The sequence below is a fragment of the Ahaetulla prasina genome, chromosome 4 (assembly GCF_028640845.1).
Source record: "Ahaetulla prasina isolate Xishuangbanna chromosome 4, ASM2864084v1, whole genome shotgun sequence".
NCBI lineage: Eukaryota > Metazoa > Chordata > Lepidosauria > Squamata > Colubridae > Ahaetulla > Ahaetulla prasina.
The window spans coordinates 90,111,868-90,136,161 of NC_080542.1; positions in this window are offsets into that span (position 1 = coordinate 90,111,868).

Consider the following 24,294-nt stretch of genomic DNA (forward strand, 5'->3'; position numbering starts at 1 on the left):
TAATATAAACTAGGTATTTCTTAGATTGCAACCATAAATCAAAGAAAATAGAAAGTTATTTTTACTTAGGTCCTAGAAAAGAATTGCCAATGTGTTTTTAAAAAAATCAAGCTTTCTAAGTGGCATTACTAATTGGAACCAGAAGAAAGCAGTAAATTGTAAAAATTATCATGATGGTAATAGATGGTTAAGAGTTTTTGTATGAATTGCTCTAGTTTATGCATTCTAACCAATGAGAGAATCAGAACTTGATTATCACCCAAATGTCACACTTTGCTGATTTTTATGACACATTTCTATGTTCTAAAAACACTTCTTATACATATTGTAAGTCACAATATTATTTAATAATGCATCCTATGAAATAACATGAGTTTACTGTATGTGTTTTATAAACAATTATTCAAAATGTCAATTTAAACAGAATTTTATGCTTTAAAAAAACCCCAAAAAATCATATGGAAGTAGAATAGATTTGTCCAAGTCATGGGAGACATTATGAACAATGCTACTGGCTATACAGCTTGAAAGGGACGCAGTGACTCAGAGACTAAGACACTGAGCTTGTCGATCAAAAGGTTGGCAGTTCAGTGGTTCGAATCCCTGATGCCGCATAACAGAGTAAGTTCCCATTACTTGTCCCAGCTTCTGCCAACCTAGCAGTTCGAAAGCAAGCAAAAAAAAAATGCAAGTAGAAAAACAGGGACCACCTTTGATGGGAAGGTAACAGCATTCCATGCATCTTTTGCATTTAATCATGCTAGCCACATGACCATGGAGACGTCTTCGGATAGTGCTGGCTCTTCGGCTTTGAAATGGAGATGGAATTATATAAAAATAACTATGAGATACTGTGGCGGAAAGTAATTAAAGAAATGGAGAATTGGAAGAAATTACAATTATCATTGTTGGGAAGAGTGGCAGCTATAAAAATGAATGTTCTGCCTAGATTTTTATTTTTGTTTCAAATGATACCAATATTGAAGAAAGAATGGCAAAAAGGGATTAGTAAATTTGTGTGGAAGGGTAAAAAACCGAGAATAAAGTTAAAAATAATGCAAGATGTTAGAGAAAGAGGGGGTTTAAAAATGCCTAATTTGAAATTACCTAATTATACTAATTATTATACTAATTTATACTAATAATAATTTATACTAAATTATACTAATTTGAAAAATGTACCAGCAATGATTATGATGATTTAACTTATATAGATTTCACAGAAGACAACGTTGGAAAAGCTCTTCATAACTTAAAACCATCGCTATCTATTGGACCCGATGGACTATGTGCATACTTCTTAAAAAAACTTTCCATTAATATAGCAGAACCCCTAAGTATTATCTTTGATAAAGCTTTCACTACCAGTTCTCTTCCCAAACTTTGGTCACTAGCCACAGTCATCCCTATCTTCAAAAAAGGAGGCCCCAGCTTAGTCGAAAACTACAGACCGATCTCCCTTTGCTGCGTCACCTGCAAAGTCATGGAATCTATCATCAACCAATCCATTACCTCACACTTAGAAACTAACAACCTACTCTCCAACAAACAATTTGGTTTCAGGAAAAAATTATCATGTACCTTACAACTTCTCCACTGCAAAAACATATGGACTTCAAATCTCGATCAAGGCAAATCAATAGATGCAATCTATATAGAATTCTGCAAAGCTTTTGACTCAGTAGTACACGATAAAGTTCTCCTAAAACTAAAATCCTATGGCATCTCAGGACCCCTCCACAAATGGATATCTGCTTTTCCGTCTAACATACAACAAGTGGTCAAAATTGGCAATGCTTTATCAAATCCTGTTCCTGTCAAGAGTGGCGTTCCTCAAGGCAGTGTCCTTGGACCAACACTCTTTATACTATACATTAATGATCTTTGTGACCATATCTCAAGTAATTGTGTTCTCTTTGCTGATGATGTCAAACTATTTAACACCACAGACAATACTTCTAATCATTCAAAACAACCTTGATCATCTGACCGCTTGGTCTAAAAATTGGCAGCTCCAAATTTCAACCAGCAAATGCTCAGTCTTATATACAGGAAAAAAGAACCCAAAAACTAAGTACATACTAGATGGACATTACCTTACAGACGACCCCCATCCCGTTAAAGACCTTGGAGTTTTCATGTCAAATGATCTAAGTGCCAAAGCCCACTGCAACTACATAGCAAAAAAAGCTCTAAGAGTTGTAAACCTAATTTTGCCTAGCTTCTTTTCCAAAAACACCACACTACTAACCAGAGCATATAAAACATTTCCTAGACCAATTCTAGAATACAGTTCGCCTGTTTGGAACCCTCACCACATCTCTGACATCAATACAATTGAACGTGTCCAGAAATATTTTACAAGAAGAGTTCTCCATAGAGGTGCTTGCTGGCGTGGCGGTTGAGATCCCCATACTTTTGGTCTTGGGGGATTTCAACCTGCCATCTGCCGGCTTGTCGTCAACGGTGGTTCAGGAGTTCCAGGCCTCCATGACGGCCTTGGACCTGATTCAAGTAACTGATGGCCCTACACACATTGGGGGAGGTGCGCTAGACTTGATTTTCATCTCTGGTCAGTGGGTAAATGATCTGGATTTAGGAGATATAGTGAAAGAACCGGTGTCATGGTCAGATCATTTTCTTCTTCGCCTAGACCTTCGGACCGCCGCTCACCACCGCAGGGAGACGGAGCCAATGCGTTGGTTCCATCCCAGGCGCCTGATGGACCCGGAGAGGTTCCTGACGGAGCTTGGGCCGTTTCCTGAGGATCTTACCCACGGCACGACTGAAGAACTGGTTGCGGCCTGAGAATGGGCCGCGGCTGGGGCTTTGGACCATGTCGTGCCTTTGCGGCCTCTGACCCGGCGTAGATCTCAATTGGCTCCCTGGTTTTCCGAGGAGCTGAGAGAGATGAAACGCCGGAGAAGACGCCTAGAGAGTACTTGGAGGTCTAGCTGTTCCGAGGCTGATCGACACTAGTGAGGTCCTTTACTAGGACCTACCTAGTGGCAATGAGGAGGTGAAGCCCACGCTTCCACCCTCATTGCATCGGCAGATACCCGCCCGGCCGCCCTGTTTCGGGTGACCCGTTCCCTCCTCCATCAAGAGGGATGGGATGACCCCTTACAGGGACGAGCTGAGGAGTTTAACGGTTATCTATACGATAAAATCGTTCAGCTTCGGGATAGTTTGGACCAAGATTGCGATGATCCAGCCGAGACGACAGAGACACGCCTTGTTGAGGTTATTTGGGATGAGTTTGATTCTGTGGCTCCGAGGACATGGACAGGTTGCTGGGAGGTTACATGCAACTACATGTTTACTGGACCCGTGCCCTTCCTGGTTAGTGCTGGCTGCTCAGGAAGTGCCACGAGGCTGGCTCCAGGGGATTATAAATGCTTTTTTGATGGAAGGGGTTTTCCCCGCCGCCTTGAAGGAGGCGGTGGTGAGACCTCTCCTCAAGAAGCCTTCCCTGGACCCAGCTATTTTGGGTAATTACCGTCCAGTCTCCAACCTTCACTTTGTGGTGAAGGTTGTAGAGAGTGGTTGCATGGCAGCTCCCCGGCACCTGGAGGAAACTGTCTATCTAGACCTGCTCCAGTCTGGCTTCCGACCCGGTTATAGCACGGAGACGGCTTTGGTCGCATTGGTGGATGACCTCTGCAGGGCCAGGGTCACGGGTTGTTCCTCTGCCTTGGTCCTATTAGATCTCTCAGCGGCCTTCGATACCATCGACCATGGTATCCTGCTGCGCCGGTTGGAGGGATTGGGAGTGGGGGGCACCGTTTATCGGTGGTTCTCCTCCTATCTCTCTGACCGGTCGCAGACGGTGTTGACAGGGGGGCAGAGGTCGTCCTCGAGGCGCCTCACTTGTGGGGTGCCTCAGGGGTCGATTCTCTCGCCTACCCTGTTCAACATCTATATGAAGCCGCTGGGTGAGGTCATCAGTGGTTTCGGGGTGAGTTATCATCTGTACGCTGATGATACTCAGCTGTACTTTTCCACCCCGGACCACCCCAACGAAGCGGTTGAAGTGCTGTCCCGGTGCCTGGAAGCTGTACGGGTCTGGATGGGGAGAAACAGACTCAAGCTCAATCCCTCCAAGACGGAGTGGCTGTGGATGCCGGCATCCCGGTACAGTCAGCTGCATCCGCAGCTGACTGTTGGGGGCGAGTTAGTGGCCCCAAAGGAGGTGGTTCGCAACTTGGGCGTCCTCCTGGATGGACGGCTGTCCTTCGGTGAAGATCTGGCGGCCGCCAGGAGGGCCTTTACCAAGTTCGCTTGGTTCGCCAGTTGCGCCCTTCCTTGACCGGGATGCCTTATGCACGGTCACCACGCCTGGTTACGCCTAGGCTGGATTATTGCAATGCTCTCTACATGGGGCTGCCTTGAGGTGCACCCGGAGGCTGCAGTTAGTCCAGAATGCGGCTGCGAGTAGTAACGGAGCCGCTCGTGGCTCCCACGTGACATCGCTGCTCCGTAGCTTGCACTGGCTTCCTGTGGTCTTCGGGTGCGCTTCAAGATTCTGGTAACTATCTTTAAAGCGCCCATGGCTTAGGACCCGGTACTTACGAGACCGCCTGCTGTTACCTTTGCCTCCCACCGACCCGTACGCTCTCACAGAGAGGGTCTCCTCAGGGTGCCATCCGCCAAACAGTGTCGGCTGGCGGCCCCCAGGAGTAGGGCCTTCTCTGTGGGGGCAGTGACGCTCTGGAACGAACTTCCCCCTGGCCTGCGTCAAGTGCCTGATCTTCGGACCTTCCGTCGTGAGCTCAAAACATATTTATTCATTAAAGCGGGACTGGCATAATTATTGATGAATTTTAATTGGGTATTCTTAATATTTTTTAAATTTTAAATCTAAATTTTAATAATCAGCCTTTAAAATTTGCTCTTTTTAAATGTTGTTTTAAATTGTATATATTTTGTTCTTATTCTGGCTGTACACCGCCCTGAGTCCTTCGGGAGAAGGGCGGTATAAAAATCTAATAAATAAATAAATAATAAATAAATAAATAAATTCCTCTGAAAACAATAAAATACCCTATTCCACCAGACTTGAAATCCTAGGCTTAGAAAACTTGGAACTCCGTTGCCTTCGACAAGACCTAAGCTTAACTCACAGAATCATCTATTGTAATGTCCTTCCTGTTAAAGACTACTTCAGCTTTAATTGCAATAATACTAGAGCAACTAATAGATTTAAACTTAATGTCAACCGCTTTAATCTAGATTGCAGAAAATATGACTTCTGTAACAGAATCATCAGTGCTTGGAATACTTTACCTGACTCTGTGGTCTCTTCCCATAATCCTAAAAGTTTTATCCAAAAACTTTCTACTATTGACCTCACCCCATTCCTAAGAGGACCATAAGGGGCGTGCATAAGCGCACAAACGTGCCTACCATTCCTGTCCTATTGTTTTTCTTTTCTTCTTCCTGTATATATATATATGCTTATACCTCCTTATATTTACTCGTATATGTGTTTATATACTATATAATCTTTTTGTATGATACCTACATATATTGTTGTGACAAAATAAATAAATAAAAATAAAATAAATAAATAAAAATTGTATTATGAAGCAGTCGCGTTATCTTTAATTTCTGATTGGATTAATTTAACAGAGGAAAGGGTTTTGAATATAGAAGGTTATGGTTTGTTATATGGTTGGCATGCATATGAATTATATGACAAGAAAATTGATAAGACATTTAAGAATAATATGGTTAGAAGTGCTTTGTTGAGGGTTTGGAAAAAATACCAATATAAGTTAGATGGTAAGATACCAATATGGGCAATCCCCAGACATATGATAGAGAATATAAATATATTTCAAAAAGTTTATTTATTACTTATAAAGAGCTTTTGATAATGGAGAAGGGGGAATTACAATTAAAATCTAGGGAAAAATTGAGGGAAGAAGGGAGGAATTATACATGGTTTCAGTATGGACAATTGCAAACTAGATGGAAAATAGATCAGAAAATTGGTATTAGGCAAAGTGATGATAACTTGGTAAAACAAATAAAAGACCAAGGTCAACAGCATATAAAGGGATTATATAATGTATTGGTAGAAATTGATTCAGAAACAGAGTTGGTTAAAGATTGTATGGTAAGATGGGCACAAAATTTCCAACAACCAATAATGCTAGACACATGGGAAAAAATTTGGGTGAGGAATGTTAAATTTACACAAGCACAAAATCTAAGAGAATATTTTTATAAAATGTTTTATAGGTGGCATTTAGATCCGAAAAAATTGTTGTGTATGTATCCAAATGTGAAAGCAAAATATTGGAGATGTGATTGTTAGGATGCTACTTATTATCATATATGGTGGACCTGTAAAAACGTTAAAACTTTTTGGATTAAAATATGGTGGGTCATGCAGAACATCTTGAAAAAGAAGATTAAGTTTACTCCACAGTTTTTTTTTTATTAGGAATAATTTTAGATTGTACAGTTATAGAGACTAAATTGATTTTGAACCTAATAACTGCTGCAAGATTATTGATTGCACGATATTGGGAGAAAGAAGACTTACCTACAATTGGAGAATGGACTAGTAAAGTATCTAATTTAGCAGAAATGGCAAAATTTCTGCTTACTTGAAAGACTATACACAAGAAAAATATATTTTGGAATGGAGAAAGTGGATTGATTACATTCAAAATAAGTATCAGATTAAAAAATACCAATTAGCTTTTGAGTGAAGTTAGGATTTGTTTTGTATTAGTAAATTTAAGAAAGAAGGGAATTGATAGTGGGAAGGTCTGAAAGGACTGAGGATTATGTCTTATGTTATATTTTAGATTATGGTTGTTAGATATAATACCAGTGGTGGGATTCAAGTAATTTAACAACCGGTTCTCTGCCCTAATGATTTCTTCTAACAACCAGTTTGCCAAACTGCTCGGAAAGTTAACAACCGGTTCTCCAGAAGTGGTGCGAACTGGCTGAATCCCACCACTGTATAATACCCCGTATTTTGTTCTGAGAAGTCTTGGGGGGGAGGGGAAAGGGGGGAAGGGGGAAGATTATAAATTGATTGATTGCCAATGTACACGAATAATTGAAGAATTAATTAAGTTGGAATGGTGCAAAGTCGGGCCTGCTCAGCAACCACTCCAGAAGGGAAAGGGTAGGGAGAGAGGAGAAGAGAGAAGGAAGAAAGTAGGTAGGTAGGTAGTAGGGGGAGAAGAAGGAGGGGATGTGAGAGGGTTAGAAAGGATGGAAGTGAGAAGTGCGAAGGAGGAGAGGAAGTAGGAAAGTGAGGTGGAGGAAGGTGGAGAAAGTAAAAGAAGGTAGAGAAGGGTAGAAAAGTTTAAGGAAGGGAGTGGGGACTGGGCAGGCCCGATTGAGCATAATTTATGGGAAAGAATAGATGTTGGATAATTAAATGTATTGTACACTGGTTAAATTGTTGGAAATATTATGGAAAAATAAAAAAATTTTGGAAATGGAGATGAGTACTGCCCCCTAGAATCTGGAATGACTAGCACATATGTTGCAAGGGGAACCTTTACCTTTACCTTATACAGTTTGAAAGTGTGAGCCATCCTGAATGGTTGAGATTCCAATCCTGCCCAATATCATTCATCTCATGAAATACTTCCTCGAATTTGCATGCACAGCACTCTGATTACTCTTTGCACCACATTTTTTCCCTTTTCTGTCATACCAACTTTTGTTGTTTAATTCCTTGAAATGGGTGGAGGGAGGGTTAATTGGTTGACTGTTCAATCTGCTGACTACTAGTTGGCAATAAAGAATTATTGCCAACTAGTAGTCCTTTTTGCTTGTCCTGGAAACCTTATCCTGATTTAGCACTGCTGGATCAGTGCTGTTAAAGAACTAGACTTGGAGAAAATGGCTTAGCTATAGGATTGGTGTGGAAAGTATAAACTACATTAGTATAAACACCATAATGAAGGAAAGGAAGTGAAAAGCCAGGTCCTTGCAGGGGCAGCAGCCACAGAGACAGGATTTTTTTTACTAGAGAAAATATGGTTCTTTCAATTCCAATTACATGATTTAAGTCAAGTATAGTCAGTTTCAAGCTTTCACATTTGCTAGTTTCACCTGATAGCCTTACTTATTTAAAAATGAAAGGGGCAAAAATGGTGTGGAAGCCAGGATTCTGTTTCCCACACAACTACATTTGCCAATAGATAGTGTTCTTTCAAGCACTCTCCCCCAAGCCCAGCAACGTTGCTCAGAAGCAGCATCTGGAAAAGTGACAAGAAGAAAAATATCATTTCCAGAGAAAAGCATCTAAAAATGTTTGCCTCAATTTGAAATGACAATACAGCACTGGTAGTGATACGCAGACATGCTTTGACATTCTCTCTCTCCCTCTGCTTCTGCCTCTCCCTTTCTTCACTCCAATTAAAAGAAACTCTGAGATCTTTCCCAGTTTTGCAAATGGTTACTTACATGCTACATTAGTGCTTGAATTGGTCTCCATGTATATTGTTGAACTACAGTTCTCAGAAGAACTGTAGAATTGGCCATGCTAGTTGGAGCTGATGGGAATTGTAATTTAACACCATCTGTATCAGGGCTGAAATCTAAAAGTTTTCCCTACCAGTTCTGTGGGCATGGCTTCATTGGTGGGCGTGGCTTGGTGGTCAGATGACTGGGTGGGCGTGGCCAATAACAATACATAATAAAAATAATAAACAAAGTATAAAAAACAATAAGAGGTACCAAAAACCAACTTTCACATTTTACACACACACAACACAATTGACTCATGCACAATGTAAAAGCAGCTGCACTTCAAACTTCACAGCCACAAAAAGCTCAAAAACCAACTTTCACACTTTACACACATACAACGCAACACAACACAACTGACACACACACACACATACAAAATACCACAAACAGCTTTCTGAGATTTTGTGTGTTTGTGTAATTAGAGTGAAACACTACAGAAACACACCAAATCTCAGAAAGCTGCACAAATATTTTATTTTATTATTTTATTTTATTTTATTTATATTTTTTTAGATCAGGGGTCTCCAACCTTAGTAACTTTAAGGGTTGTGGACTTCAATTCCCAGAGTTCCTCAGCCAGCAAAGCCAGCCAGCATTAGTTGCTCAGTGATGAAATAGATTAGCTAAGCAACTGATTCTGTCTGGTGCTGAAAGTGAAACTGGGGTTTTCGGACTGGGAAAAAAGCCATGTGTTAGATCAGTAATCAGGTAAGTGCCTTTGAATCTCTTAAAAGGAGGTTTTCTACATGTTTTCTACAGAAAACATGTTTTTTAAGGTTCTGCTGATGCGGAACTCAGGTTTCTTACACGCTACATTAGTGCTTGAATTGGTCTGAGATCGCCAGAGGAGCCTTTAAAAAAAATTTTTTTTTAAATGTAAAGGCTCTGCCAATTTCATCTGAGGGGCGGGATCCTCAAAGGCTTTTTTTTTTTACTTTTAAAGGCATGTTTCGGCTGAAGAAAAACCTGCTTTTAAAAGTAAAAAAAACCCTCTTCTGAGGCTCCGGCTCAGCAGAGGCAGGGGGGGCAGGGCCAGGGATTTTGGTAACGGTCCTCCAAACCAGCAGCCGCCATCACTACCGGATCGTGCAAGCCAGTCTGAACTGGGAGCATTTCACCCCTGATCTGTATGTATGCTGCCCTTCTCCTAATAGCAATCTAAAACTCCAAGATGCTGACAGCTAATTTAGTTTGGTTATATACCCTTATCTACATGAAGGAGGAACCAGTAAAGGATGTTACTTTGTAAATGTAATCTGAAGCTTAATCTACTGAAATATAGTTCTTAAATCACAAGAAAAAGCTGGCTACTTTGATCAGACCCTATTCTGGGAACTGAGTCTAGTTCTTGGTACCAAACTTAATTTAATATTAAACTTAGTACCAAATTTAGACAACTTTAAACAGGTTTAGAGAAGGACAACAAAGATGATCAGGGACTAGAAATTGAGTCCTTATAAAGAGAGATTGAAGAAATGGAAAGAGAAGACTGAGGGATATATGATAAAACTCTTCAAGTACCTGAAAGAATGTTAGATGGAAGAAAGCCAGGTTTGTTTTCTCCCAGTAGGTATAATATGGAAAAACATATTTAAATTACAGGAGGGCAGATCATGGTGGAATGTTAAAAACAGTAAGAGCAGTTTGATAATGAAACCAATTATGCAGAGTGGATTCCTCTCAAGATGAAGCTGGATAGCTGCCTGTTAGGAATGTTTTCATCTGAATTCCTGTATTCAGCAAAGTAAGGTAGGATTCTATGATTATATTGTTTAGAGAAAGCAAAACTGTCTGCATTAGGAAATTTCCTGCTCCTTCTTCTGAGTACCCAGTGGTGAAATCTGAACTGGTTTAGTACAGGTTCACTGGCTGTGCATGCGCATTGTGTGCATGCATGCGCACTATGCACCAAAGCAAGATGCGCATGCAAGCACAGTGCACGCCAAAAGGGGTAAATAGAACAATGTGGGGGGGTAGATTGTAAAAAACAGTGCAGGAGGCGCGCGAATAGATTGTAAAAAAATGCTTTTAAAAGTAGAAAAAGGCTCTGACGATCATGTGGCTCAGCTGTGATTGTCAGAGACATTTTTTACCTTTTAAAAGCATTTTTAAAAGCTCTGTGATCGTCAGAGACATTTTTTACCTTTTAAAAGCATTTTTAAAAGAAGCGGCAAGTGGTGATCGGACATTGGGTGGGCATGGGCAGAGGGGGGCACCTGCCACCATTGCTACTGGATCAGCTGATCCAGTCCAAACTGGGAGCATTTCACCCCTGCATCTGCCCCAAAATACTACCATGATGTCACCTAGACAACAATGCGATTATCGTAACAATTGATGGATAAGTACAGCTATGCCATAAATTCAAAGGAAGCCAATTTAAATTAAATTAAATTAAATTAAATTAAAGGAAGCCTCTTTAAATACAGATCCTCTCTCCCTTAGAGCTGGAGATGATTCTTTATAAACTTTGGTAATGAGCTTGATGCCATCCTCAGTATAATCTGATAACTTTCAGAAATTCTGGGTGTTGTAAACCCACTATATCTGAAAAGTATCGCATTATGGAAGGCTACAGAATGTGTGATCTATCAAGGCACATATAAAATGATAACAATGATGGGAAGAGGATGACCATAATGTCTAGCTACTGCACATGGAGCTAACTCATCTGGCAAGGCTGCATGGAGGTAAGGGGAACTAAAAGTTTAATATTCCTGAGAAAGAAATAGAGCAAAGAAAAGACACAGTTTTTAGCTATACGTGCCCTACACTTTCTAGATTTGTGTCTGAAAACTATTCCTTAATGCAATATTAACCTTGAATCTGTTTCAAACAACTTTGTCACCATCCCAGATGTGGGTAAATAGGCAACAATGCCTATGGGCTGGTTTGGTGAGTTTCCTTTTCAACTGATAATGTTTGGTCAGTTGTTGGTATGAAATCTGAGTTTGACATGAAAACCAAATCCTTTATTCTCCAGCTGTGAGAGGCTACAGAGAGGGGGCGAGGTCACTGGGCAGATAGAAAGCTTTTTGCGTTTTCCTGAAAATGATTACCTCTTTCCTGTCACTTCAGAAACATAACAAATGGTTTCTTGAGGTTACTTGATCTAGCATTACATAATCAGAGCAATGGAAAAACTGATTTACCATAAAGCTCTGAATGGAGAAAGCCAAGAATAAAAGCAAAAACAAGGGAGGGGGAACAGGACTGACTATAGCTATGAGAGGAGCACTTGGGGTTAGCATAGCACTATAGGAGAAATTTTTGTTCCAGAAGTTCTGGAACAAAATACACCCTCTAAGGAAATGCAAAGCTAAAATATTAGCATGACCTTCAATCACACCTTATTTCAAATCATTAATAATGGCTTGCTTTGTTTGAGTGAATTAAAAAAAATCGCCAAACAGATGAGTTTTTAAATACCCAAATCCTAGCAGAAGGATATTTCTAGAGTCTCAACATCTTTTTTACACCGTAGAGACCAAAACTGGATACAGTATTCCAAGTGTGGCCTTACCAAGGCATTATAAAGTGGTATTAACACTTCACGTGATCTTGATTCTATCCCTCTGTTTATGCAGCCCAGAACTGTGTTGGCTTTTTTGGCAGATGCTGCTCACTGCTGGCTCATATCCAACTGGTTGTCTACTAGGACTCCAAGATCCCTCTCACAGTTACTACTATTGAGCAAGGTACCACATATACAGTACCTTTTGCATTTTGATTTTTTGGCCTAAATGTAGAACCTTACTTTTTTCACTGTTGAATTTCATTTTGTTAGATAGCGCCCAATGTTCAAGTCTGTCAAGATCCTTCTCTAACTTGAGCCTATCTTCTGGAGTGTTGGCTATTCTTGTCAGCTTGGTGTCATCTGCAAATTTGATGAGTTCCCCATCTATCCCCTTGTCCAAGTCATTGATGAAGATGTTGAAGAGTACTGGGCCTAAAGCAGAGCCTTGGGGTACTCCACTGCATACTTCCCTCCATGTGGATGTAGTTCCATTGAGGACTACACGTTGAGTGCGGTTGGTCAGCCAGTTACGAATCCATCTGGTGGTGGTGCTGTCTAACCCACATTTTTCTACTTTATCTAATAGTAGGTTATGGTCTACTTTATCAAATGCTTTACTGAAGTCCAAGTAAATTATATCGACAGCATTCCTCTGGTCCACTAATTTTGTCATTTTGTCAAAGAATGCAATGAGATTAGTCTTGCATGATCTGTTTTGAACAAACCCATGTTGGCTTTTGGTTATTACTTTGTTTGCTTCTAGGTGTTCGGTGATTCGTTGCTTGATTATCTTTTCCAGAATCTTCCCTGGTATTGAGGTCAGGCTGATAGGTCTGTAGTTTCCTGGATCTGTTTTTTTTCCCTTTTTTGAAGATGGGAATTACATCAACTCTTTTCCAGTCCTCTGGCAGTTCCCCTGTGCTCCAGGATCTTTGAAAGATATAGTTCAGTGGTTCTGAGATCTCGTCTGCCAGTTCCTTCAGAACTTTGGGGTGTAATCCATCTGGTCTTGGTGATTTGAACTCGTCTAAGGTAGACAGGTGTTCACTTACCATTTTCCCCCCTATTTTAACTTGTGTTCCTAATCTGTTTTTTGTGGTGCTGTTTTTGATAGGTTGGATTGTTTTTTCCTTTTGTGAAAAGACAGATGCAAAAAATGAGTTAAGTAGATCTGCTTTCTCCCTGTTGCTTGTCACCTTCTTGCCACTTTCTCCCAGCAATGAGCCAATTGTTTCCTTGTCTTTTTTCTTGTTTTTACATGTTGGAAGAAGCTTTTTTTGTTATTTTTTTACTTTTGTCGCTAGCCTTTGTTCGTTGTGAGCCTTAGCTTTCCTCACTTCATCATTACAGACTCAGGCTATTTGCTGATATTCTGCCTTAGTTATTTGCCCCTCTTTTCACTTTTTATACTTGTCCTTTTTGTCTTTCAATTTGTCAGATAGTTCTTTATGCATCCATGCTGGTTTGCTTTCAGATTTATTATTTTTCTTCTTCATTGGTATTGTGCTAGACTGGGCTTTTATAATCTCACTTTTCAAAATTTCCCAAGCTTCTTGAGTTGTTTTCCCCTTGAGGATTCTCATCCATGGAATCCATCATATTAAAAAGATGTGTGCCGGTTCAAATCCAAATTCCTCTAAATCTTTTTTGTATCTAGATTGCAATTGAAGATACAGCCACCAGTCTATAATTATTCCCTGCTCCTTTAATTCTTGGTTAGATTTAATCTTCCTCCATTGTCCAAAATTTCATTGTATTTTATCATCTTACCAATATCTAATGTGTTGGGGTAGATCATTGCCTCAATAGTGGATAACCAGCCTAGTATTTTGAGATGTTTCTTCCTGATTCCCTCCCAAGTCTATATCAGTGAATCTCGCAGTGTATGTCTATAAAAATTTGAATGTGAATGTTTTTATTCCTGGTGTTCCCTATGAAGGCATGCCACCCTATCTGAAGATCGTGTCCTTCGAGTGTTAAAATTCTCCTATTCTTTAGATTAATCCATTCCTTAACCAAACCAAACTTGCTGCTTTGTAATAAGTTTCCTACGCAGGGAGTCCAAAGCCACCTCTGCTTCTTCTATCTTGAAGTGAAATTAATTTTATCCTCGCCATTTTTCCTGCCCATACGAACTTCATAATCATCTTGTTTAACTCTTTAATGAAATTCTTATCTAATTTTATAGGAATCATTTGGAATAAATAGTGCAATTTTGGCAAATATTCATTTTAATTGTTGCGATTTTCCCTAATAGTAACAACTGTAATTTCCCCCATCTTTCCAAATCTTTCCGTATTTGTTATATTAATTTCATATAATTATCCTTTTTTAAAGCTGAATATCTTGCTCTTAATTAAATACCTAAATATTTCACTTTTTTTAAAGTTTGAAGTCCCATTCTTTTCTCAAGATCTCCTTTCTGTTTTTCTGTTAAATTCTTAACTAACATTTTAGTTTTTTCTTTGTTAATTTTTAGGCCTGCAACACCCCACCCCATATTTCTCTATATCTTGCAGTAGTTTCAGTCAAGATTCCAATGGGTCTTCTATAACAAATACCATATTATTGCAAATGCCTGCGTTTTAAATTCTTCCTGTTTAATTTTGGTTCCTTTTATTTCCGTTTTCTGTCTAATTCTCTGTAATAATATCTCAAGGGTCAGGATAAAGAGCAGAGGTAACAGAGGACAGCCCTGTCTAACTCCTTTTGTTATCTTAAATCAATTTGTAGTATCCCCATTTATGGAGAAATTTTTGCATGGAATAGATCAATTCAATCATCTTTTCAAATTTATCTTCAAATTTCATAGCTTTAATTTGTCGAATAATAAATTCCCAATTTACATTGTCGAAGGCTTTTTGTGCATCCAGGAAGACAAAGACTACTTGTCTTTCTGGATGCGCCTTATAATATTCCAATATATTAATTACTATTCTGGTATTGTTTCTAATTTTTCTTATAGGAAAAAATCCATTTTGATCTGTGTGTATCTATCATTTAGTATTTTTTTTATCCGTTTCACTATAACATTCATAAATATTTTGTAATCCATTTAAGAGTGAAATTGGTCTATAATTCTTGATTTGTTTGTTATCTGTGCCTTCTTTAGGGATCAAGGTAATACATGCCTCCTTCCATGATTCTAGTAACTTTACTTCCCTCAGGGCTTCATTACATACTTCCAATAATAATAATTCTATCAAGTCCCCTAAGTATTTATAAATTTTCCCTGGCAACCCATCTGGTCCTTTGGTCTTACTACTTTTTTGTTTCCGAATAGCTATTTTAATGTCTAATAATGTTATTTCCTTATTCGATATTTCCCTTTCTTCTTCCCTCAATGAAAATCCAGTTCCTTCCTTCAAATAATCACGTATTTTTTTCCTGTTCTGTCTCTTCCTATCTATAAAGCCTCTCAAAGAATTCTTGTGTGATTTCTTTTTTCTTCTCCATATTACTTTCCACAATTCCATTTTCATCTTGTAGTTGGTGTATTATTCTTTTTTCTCTCTCCTTTTTTAATTGATAAGTCAGCCACCTCCCTGGCTTATTTGCATGTTCAAAGTAATTTTGTTTTGCAAATTTTAAGTTTCTTGCCAATTCTTTTTGGTCCAAAATATTCAGTTTATGCTTAACTAAGGCCATTTTGTTTTTAATTTGTTCATCCCCCGGATCTCTTAGTAGTTGATTTTCTATTTTTTTATTTCCTCAGACAAAATGTTATATTTTCTCCACTTACCTTTATTTATTTATTTTTGTAATATATGCTATTGTAATACCCCTTAAATAAGCTTTCATAGTGTCCCAGAGATTTTGTGTGGTGTTTTTTGTTATCTCTAAATAATAATTCCAATTCTTTTGGAATATCTTTTGAATATATTCTTTTTCTTTTAAAATTTGTGGATTCAATGTCCATCTGCCTTTTTTTTTTTTTTTTTGCCCTTTCCGTATTATTTTGAGAGGATTATGATTGGCTCAGGTGTTTGGCATAATCTCTACTGTTTTAACATCTTTAACTAAGTTGCCATATATCCAGGCCATATCGATTCTCGACAGGATCTATGGGGGTTGGAATAGAAGATAAATGTTGTTTCTTCTGTTACAGAGTCTCCAGATGTCTAATAGATTTAATTCTTCTGCCATTTAAAAAAAGCTTTAGGTAAGATGTTCCTTTTTATTTTTGTTTTTTGGTTATTTGTATAATCTTTTTTAATGTCCACTATTGCATTATAATCACCAATCAAACAAACATTGTCATTCCCTATCTCTATTAACTTATCATACACATTTTTATAAAAATCCACTTGGTTCTTATTAGGCGCATATATCACAACTAGCAAAATATTTTTTTAACCATTACTATTCTCCATTGTGTCGGGGAAGATCATCCAGACATGGGTAATACTCTGCTTCACTACTTGGAGACCGAGTCAATTTTCTTTGGCCACGCCTCCTCTGCCCGGGTCCTCCCAGTTCAACTCCATCTTCCAACGAGTGAGACTGAAAAAAATGAGGCTCAGATACGTCAAGAAACTCAATGGAACAACTAAATGGAAATAATTTACTGAGCGAGGCTCAAAGATCTCAGGAAGCGATATTGAAGGTTACTGATCCACTGGTACTCCTCCCTGCCTGCTTGATTATCAGCCAAGGTCCCTGCTGATCCCACGCTTAGCAGAGGGGGCTTGTCCTTCGACGGGCTGCCCCTGGCACTACTCTGCGAAAGCAGAAAGGGATTCAGTCCTTGCCTGTATCATCCAGGCATACTGATACCGGCAAGAGCATGAGCGCATTCAAGAGCCTTGGCAGGAATACTCATGACGAGCCAGTCTGCCTAAATTACAGTGGATAGCAGCTGAAGAGATTGGCACCATTATTACCACTGTGGGAGTGCTCTTTGAGAGCCAGGCCGCCCTTTTCCACTGGCAGAAGTGGCAACAGTGCTCAGCTTCATACAGCCACGATGGAGGGCCTCCCTTTCAGCTGGAGCAGCAGGGGAGAGTCCAGCGCTATTTCATCTGCGGCAGGAGGGCTCTTTCGAGCCGGTCTGCATTTTCCGCCACCTCAGTGGTGTCGATACTCAGCACCTTGACAGCCGTGACAGGAGTGCTCTCACAAGCCAGTATGCCCAACTATACAGGTAACAGGGAGGCAGGCAAGTATTCAAGAGTGACTGTATGGCTCATTTAAAAAAGCTGCTATCTTCCAGGCATTTATTGGAAGTTAACGCGCTAATATGCTATCGCAGCCATAACCACTTAGCTCCCTTAGCTTCCTTTTGGCTGACTGACCAATTTCCTTCGGTTTCCCTGACAGTCGAGGCAGAAAAGCTCCTTTGAGCCAGTTCCCTAAGCAACTTCAAAGGCTGCCTTCACAGCTCCAGCAGCGGCGGCAGGAGAGCTCTTAAAGCCGGTCTGCATATAAAAAAAGGGGAACGGATATTAAAAAGGGGGAATGGATTCCCAGTGCCCAGCACCATTCTGACAACAGCAGGAAATCTTAGAGCCAGTCTGCCTATCATTTCGGGCAGCGCTTGACACAGGGCAACAATGGCAAGAAAGCTCATTTGAGCTGGTCTGCAGTGTTCTTAAGACACCTACACTAGGGCAGCCATGACAGGAGAGCTCCTTTTGAGTCATTTCTACCTTATTTCACCTTCTCCATTGCGGCGGTGCATGGGGACTCTTTTGAACCGATCTGACAGACGTGGCAGGAGTCGGTTGGCCAGATTTAACAACATCCTTCCCTCCAAAACATAAAATGGCAGGAACATTGGCATCCTTTTTTAATGGTTACGTAGGCAGTGCCTTGTTAGAGAATTGGGCCAGTTATACACATCCCTTGGAAAACACTTATGGCCGATTTCCTCTGCCTTTGGAAGCTCTCAAGCTATTAGCGCCTATTCAGTAGCCGCTCATTGTATCCACCCCTCTTAACAGGACAGTGATCGCTAATTGAAATAGATTCAATTTCCTTTAGCTGTCTCCTTCAGGTTGCAAACTCCTGTGGGCTCTCTGCCCGACATAAATTAGAGCCCTTGTTATTACAAGCAGCGCTTCTGGCTCCAGCCAGGATGGTGTACCAGGGTATACCTCAAGCAGAGATTGCTGATGGATGCAGGGAGATTGAATAACAATAATAATAATAATAATAATAATAATAATAATAATAATAATAATAATAATAACAACAACAACAACAACAACAACAACAACAACAACAACAACAACAACAACAACACAAAAACAAAAAAGCCTGATAGATGGACCTACATAGTGGTCAGGGATAGTTCTATGAGCATTCTCCCTTCCAGGGTGGCACAGGTTTCCTTGACTAGCAGGGTATTTTACCTGCTGCTGCCTGTCTGTTATCGCTCCTGAACTCCAGGTACGTCTGATAGCAGACTTTCATAAGGTTAGAGGGGACATGGGGATCCCGTAGGCTGCAATGCAGTTATCAAGTCTATCCTACACCTTATGCGCATCTGCCCTATCAGATTGGGGGCCTCCTTACAAGGAGGTGTGGTGCCTGGCCTTTAGCTGCCTTATAACACTAATTTCTCAGTTATTCCCATATTTGCTCGAAGGAATTAGATTTCCCTCATTCTCATTCTCAGTTATGGGAATTTTTTCTTGCAAGCCTGACTAGAATGGCTCAGTGGCTAGACACTGGGCTTGTTGATCAGACGGATCAGCTGTTTGGCAGTTTGAATCCCTAATGCAGGTCTTCTGCCTGAGCAGAGGGTTGGACTAGATGACCTCCAGGGTCACATTACTGTTAAGAACACTGTGCGTCCTGACCAATTGACCTCCTGCACCAGTCGTTGCTGCCATATACAGACCCAGTTTCCATAGGGCCTGGCTCCCTCCAGCCTAGGAACTAATTCAGCCTTCTTGGCAGATGCTTTGGATCCCTTTCACTTGCTGCACGGTTTCGAGTCCGCATGGGTCGTTTGGCTTCTTACGACCTTTACCTGCTCTTTAGTTTCATAGTAGCAGACCACACCAGTGGTGGCTTCAGTCAGCCTGGCATGATCAATGAGGACCGCATTCCGTGGACGGCGGGCTCAACTGTGACTTCATTGCAACAACTGGTAAGGCCATGATCCTCTGGACTGCATGGTCTATCCAGCCACCCACACTGTAATGTACAGTGGGGGTTAGTTGTATGGCTTTGGGGCTTTGCCCCGTTTCCCCAATTTGTTATATTGTAGATATATTTCATATCGTTTTTGGATGTGTACCTCGTGGAGGCACACAATATCTTTTGGATGGTGAATTTAAACCATTCACGTTTAATGATATTAATTTCAGTTCCTATTCCGTTCTTAATTTTGTGTCCTCGCCTTCTTTGGATCCTTGTTCTTACTCCCTCTTCTTCTCGATGGTCTTTCTCCTCTTTAGTTTTATCCTCTTGATCTTTCTCTTGTGTCTTCTGCCATTGTTCATCTTGGCTGGCCGATTCCATTTCCTCTCTACTGCTATATTCTTCCTCTGAGCCAGCTAGCTGGTCATACAGTTCTTGAGTTTCTCCATACGATCAACTTTAATTTTTTTATCGTTCCAGGAGACTAACATTCCTTCCAGAGTAATCCATCAGAACCATATATTATTTTTATTTAATTGGGTTGCTAAAAAGGAATATATGGTTCCGATAGACTATTTAATTGGGCTGTTCGCAGACCTTCCTGGGGATTTGTTTCAGTGTAATAATAATAAATAATAATAAATAATAAATAATAATAATAAATAATAAATAAATAATGCCAACTCAGTAAGCTCAAACTGCCCAAGGAGCTGCTGATTCAGTTCTACAGAGGAATTATTGAGTCTGTCATTTGCACCTCTATAACTGTCTGGTTTGGTTCTACAACCCAACAAGAAAAACACAGACTTCAGAGGATAATTAGAACTGCAGAAAAAATAATTGCTACCAACCTGCCTTCCATTGAGGACCTGTATACTGCACGAATCAAGAAGAGGGCCGTGAAAATATTTGCAGATCCCTCGCATCCTGGACATAAACTGTTTCAACTCCTACCCTCAAAACGACGCTATAGAACACTGCATACCAGAACAACTAGACACAAGAACGGTTTTTTCCCAAAGGCCATCACTCTGCTAAACAAATAATTCTATCAACACTGTCAGACTATTTACTGAATCTGCACTACTATTAATCTTCTCATAGTTCCCATCACCAATCTCTTTCCACTTATGACTGTATAACTTGTTGCTGGCAATCCTTATGATTTATATTGATATATTGACCATCAATTGTGTTGTAAATGTACCCTGATGAACGTATCTTTTCTTTTATGTACACTGAGAGCATATGCACCAAGGCAAATTCCTTGTGTGTCCAATCACACTTGGCCAATAAAAATTCTATTCTTTTCTATTCTATTCTATTCTATTCTATTCTATTCTATTCTATTCTATTCTATTCTATTCTATTCTATTCTATTCTATTCTATTCTATTCTATTCTATTCTTTTTCTTTGTACATCATTGGTTCCTCTCTTGTGATCTTGTATATCATATCTCTCACTTTCTTGTGGGAGAATCTTATGTGAACTTCCCTAGGGAGTTTGTGATGTCTAGCATAAATCATATGGACCCTGTATACATCATCCAATTCATTTATAATCTCTCGCTTTTCCCTTTGTAGTGCATCTGCAATTAAGCCTGTCATCGGTATTCCTAGATCCTCTTCTTTTGTCTCCATGACATTTTGGAACCTCAGAAAGAAGTAGGGCCAGTCCATCTCCAAATGTATCAATTATTCTTCTAATTCCTTATTCATCCCAGACATTTTCCGATCTACCATTTCTAGATTTTTCTCTGTTTGCTCTGTTGTATTTTCAATAATTTTTATTCTCTCCTCATTTTTCTGGATCGCTTCTTGAACTGAACCCATTCTATCATCCAATTTGTGTAACTCTGTCTTCATCTCTCCCATTTCTAATTTAGATCTAATTTATTTTCTCCATAATTTTTGTCATATTTTCCTTTGCCATTGTTTCTTGTATTGTCATCAGGGTAGCTTGCATTGTCTCATATTTGGAGTGGGGTTCAATTTTTTAGTAGTTAACATTCCTTCAATTAATCTTTGGTTCGATGAAGAAGCAGTCAGTATTGGGACTAATGGTGTAGCCGGCTTTCCAGTTTTCAGGGTGTAATAGTTATCTCTCTTATAATTTTATGCTGCTCACCTTAGAATTTTATATATATTCTCCCAAATTACCATCCAGTTTTATTAATCTAACTTGCATTATATATATTATACTTTCCTGTAAATTAAACTAATTCCCTTCTAGTTGCTGTAATTTTATCTCTATAAATCAATATTAATTTTACTATTATGTGTCAATAAATAGTATTAATTGATAATAAAAATAGTAAAGATAATAAAGATAATAAATATTAAATATTAGATATTAAGTACAATAAATACAATACATAGAGTAAATACAATAAATATTCATTAATCTAATTGAGAGAATCAAGTTTTTAATAAATCTAGTTGATAAAATTAATAAAGGTAATAAATACAATAAATACAGTTGGTATTGAGTACAAAAAATGTGATTATATATTTATATAGCTATCACCACAACTCTATATTGTCTGTTTACTAAGTTTCTTAAATAGATATATTCGTTGTCAGAGTGGTTAAATATATATATTTCTAAAAACTAAATCTATAATCTATAGCCAGCTCTAAAAATACTAAAAAGTATTATAAATGTATAAATGTGGTAGAATGTTAAATTATAAAGCTTGAAAAAAGAAAAAAAGAAGGGGGTATTTAAATATTTGAATTTTATTAATCCTGTTATTTTTGCTGTTACATTAGCTTCCGTCTTACAATGTCAGCCTCTCTCTATCTGCGCAGTCACTCTCTCTTTCCTTCTAGATTATAAGCCTTTTGTTTCTCAGTTGGAGCTCAAGTTTCTGAATTTCAAAATACAGTTTTGAAATTATTTGCAGTTCCTTATTTATCTTAAGGAATGAAGCTCCTTTTGCCTTTTAACTCTTTACCGTTCTCTTCTGCTCACTATACTGTTCCCAATGCCAGAATGCCGCCAATAGTTCAAAATATTCCTTTTCTGTTGAAGACTCACTCTGTATCTTTAATCACTTCTCCGGTTGCTTCTTCACTATAGTGACCAGATTTTAACATTGGTAAACTGGGACACCATTGACCGGGGGGGGGGCAGGGGGGGTTCTAATTTTTTTTACTACTGGTTCTGTGGGTGTGGCTTGTTTGGTAGGTGTGGCTTGGTGGTCATGTGACTGGGTAGGTGTGGCCATTTTAAAAAAATTATTTTGTCACAACATTATATACAGGAACATATATTGAAAGGAAACAATAGGACAGGAACAGTAGGCACTTTGTGCACTTATGCACGCCCCTTATAGTCCTTTTAGGAATAGGGTAAGGTCAATGGTAGACAGTTTTTGGTTAAAGCTTTTAGGAGTTGGAGAGGAGACCACTGAGTCAGGTAGTGTATTCCAAGCATTAACAACTCTGTTACAAAAGTCATATTTTCTGCAGTCAAGATTGAAGTGGTTGACATTAAGTTTGAATCTGTTGTTTCCTCTTGTATTATTGCTATTGAAGCTGAAGAAGTCTTTAACAGGAAGGACATTGCAATAGATGATTCTGTGTGTTAAACACAGGTCTTGTCGGAGTCAGCGGAGTTCTAAATTCTCTAATCCCAGGATTTCAAGTCTGGTGGAATAAGGTATTTTGTTGTTTACAGAGGAGCGGAGAACTCTTCTTGTAAAATATTTTTGGACTCGTTCAATTGTATTAATGTCAGAGATGTGGTATGGGTTCCAGACAGATGAGCTATATTCAAGAATGGATCTGGCAAATGTTTTGAATGCTCTGGTTAGTAGTGTAGAGTTTTTGGAAAAGAAGCTACGCAGAATTAGGTTTACAACTCTTAGAACCTTTTTTGCTATATAATTGCAGTGGGCTTTGGCACTTAGATCATTTGATATGAAAACTCCAAAGTCTTTGACAGGGTGGGGGTCATCTGTAAGATAATGTTCATTAAGTTTGTACTTAGTGTTTGGGTTCTTTTTTCCAATATGTAAGACTGAGCATTTGCTGGTTGAGATTTGGAGTTGCCAAGTTTTAGACCAATTGGATACAAAATCAAGGTCTTTTTGAAGGGTATTACTATTGTTGGTGGTGTTAAATAGTTTGACATTGTCAGCAAAGAGGACACAATAACTTGAGATATGGTCACAAAGATCATTTATGTATAGTATGAAGAATGTCCAAAAACGCTACCTTGAGGAATGCCACTTTTGACAAGGACAGGATTTGATAGAGCATTGCCAATTTTGACCACTTGCTGTCTGTTTGACAGGAAAGCAGTTATCCAATTGTGAAGGGGTCCTAAAATGCCATAGGATTTTAGTTTTAGGAGAAGTTTATCATGTACTACTGAATCAAAAGCTTTGCAGAAATCTATGTAGATTGCATCTATTGCTTTGCCTTTATCAAGATTAGTAGTCCATGTTTTTGCAGTGGAGAAGTTGTAAGTTACATGATAATTTTTTTCTGAAACCAAATTGTTTATTAGAGAGTAGGTTGTTTGTTTCTAGGTGGAGGGTAATGGATTGGTTGATGATAGATTCGATTACTTTGCAGGTGACGCAGCATAGAGAGATTGGTCTGTAATTTTCAACTAGGCTGGGATCTCCTTTTTTGAAGATAGGGATGACTGTGGCTAGAGATCAAAGTTTGGGAAGGGAACCAGTCTTGAAAGCTTTATCGAAGATTATGCTTAGGGGTTCTGTTATATTAGTGAAAAGTTTTTTTAAGAAGTATGCACATAGTCCATCAGGTCCAATAGATAAAGATAGTTTCAGTTTGCGAAGAGCTTTTTCAATATAATCTTCTGTGAAGACTATATGAGTTAAATCGTTGTAATCTTTGTTAGTACGATTGGGGAATGTCGGATATGAGCCATCACTGTTAACAAAGACTGAGCCAAAGAATGTGTTAAAGAGGTTTGCTTTAACTGTTTCATAATTATATTCATTGCTTTTAGATTCTCTTAGTGGTGGGATGGATCTTGATTCTTTAAATTTATTGTTAACAAAATTATAGAAAGCATGATTGAAATTAGTGTGCAGAAGATCTTCTTCTTGCTTTGTGTGGTAAATGGTGCATTCATTTTTTATTTGGTTGCAAATATTTCTGTAGCTGTTTTTGAAGTTTGCTACGTGGCCTTTTTTTTT